The sequence below is a fragment of the Phalaenopsis equestris genome, unplaced genomic scaffold (genome assembly GCF_001263595.1).
Source record: "Phalaenopsis equestris unplaced genomic scaffold, ASM126359v1 Scaffold220753, whole genome shotgun sequence".
NCBI lineage: Eukaryota > Viridiplantae > Streptophyta > Magnoliopsida > Asparagales > Orchidaceae > Phalaenopsis > Phalaenopsis equestris.
The window spans coordinates 109,846-111,461 of record NW_018239013.1 but is presented as its reverse complement, the minus strand read 5'-3'; positions in this window follow the sequence as shown (position 1 = coordinate 111,461).

The following is a 1,616-nucleotide window of genomic DNA, read 5'->3' as shown; positions in this document are numbered from 1 at the left end:
GGAGGTGAATGATGAGCAATTTAAGGTTATTGAACTAATAGTTAGAAAGTAATTTGAGGATATGTTTCAAATGAACTTTGAGTTGGGAAATGAGGATAAGGACATTGAAAGACAAATGAAAAAAATCCCTACGGAATTAGAAAAACTTATTTCCTCAACTAAGATAAATATAGAAAGACCACCTCTACTACTTACTTAGTACCAAGGGAAAGAATTGAAAGACAACACTGAACAAAAGAGTATCCAAGAAGAATTTGATCCAGAATCCAAATTATCTAGAGGTAATCCAATCCAAAATTTGGGAGATCATGAAGTATCTTACAAGGATCCATTTTTTATAAAATTTAAGGATGATATTAATATGAAAATTGAGAAAATCACTAGAAGAATATTGGATCTAGAAAAAAATATGAGGAACAAGGATAAGAATCAATCTAAAATGGAAGAGCTAAAAGAAAATTTAAATTTTGAGGTTTTTGTAGGAATCCATGGGTCTAGAAAAGATTGGTTGATTGATCAAGGATTACTTAAATGAAATTTTGATCCAGGTGGAATCATTTGTATAGCTGACGACGTTAAACAAAGTGCTTTATGGGAGGCAACTCGTGGTTATTAGTGTGACTTGATTTAAAGTGCTTAAGAGTTATGATTGCTAGTGTTTTATTGTGTTTGCTTTGGTGTAGATTGATCAGCCTGATTGTTGATTGGTAGATGTTTGGATTGTTAGTATTTTGACTTTCTTTTTGTGTGCCATGTGGGTGGTGATTTTCTAACTTTTTTATTATTGTTACACTTGTATGTTCTCTTGTAGTAGTTGGATTAACAAGTCCACTACAACTCGAGTCTCACCTGGAGTTGAGTTTTAGAAGAGAGATTATGAATTTTCACAGTGACAGTTCCATGTCAAATTTGTCAAATCTTTTCTCTAACTTTCTTTTCATTTGATAGGAGTAGCTAACCTAATTAATGAGTAACATGTGGATGAATTTACACTATCCTTATAACTGTTAGTGGTGCATAATTAAAAGGACAAGGTAATGACTGAGATTGGTGCGTGAGAGCCAATATATCAGCGATAATCTTATCTTTGAGATTAGCATCTATAAAATCATTTATAAGTACCCAATATATCTGTGTAGTGATTACGTTGGAAATTGGAAGTATGTTAGTGAGATGCAATAAGTTAAAGGAAGAATTGATCTCATTTATCATGTTTGTTTGTGTTTATGTTACAATAATATATAGGACTTGAAGAACATTCTTATATTACTATGCTGATATCTGTTATGCTAGTTAGAATTTTGTTTAGCTAATTTCATTCTGACATGTTTATTTTAGATTTACTTTCTACTAAATGTTTTATATCCTGATAAATAATTGTACTTTTTTTATAGACATTTTTGGTAGATAAAATTTCTAAACTATTTTTCTTCCTTCTTAAATCTTTTGTACTAAATGCTATACATGTTAAATATTAAGTTTAAGGGTAGGAAGAAAAATAAAATTTTAAAGTGAGTGTACTTCCTTTTAGTTTAATATTATTGCAAGCATGTTTTAGGCTAGATTTACTTTCACCTGCAGTCATTCTATCCTGATTATGAATGTATGTGAATTTG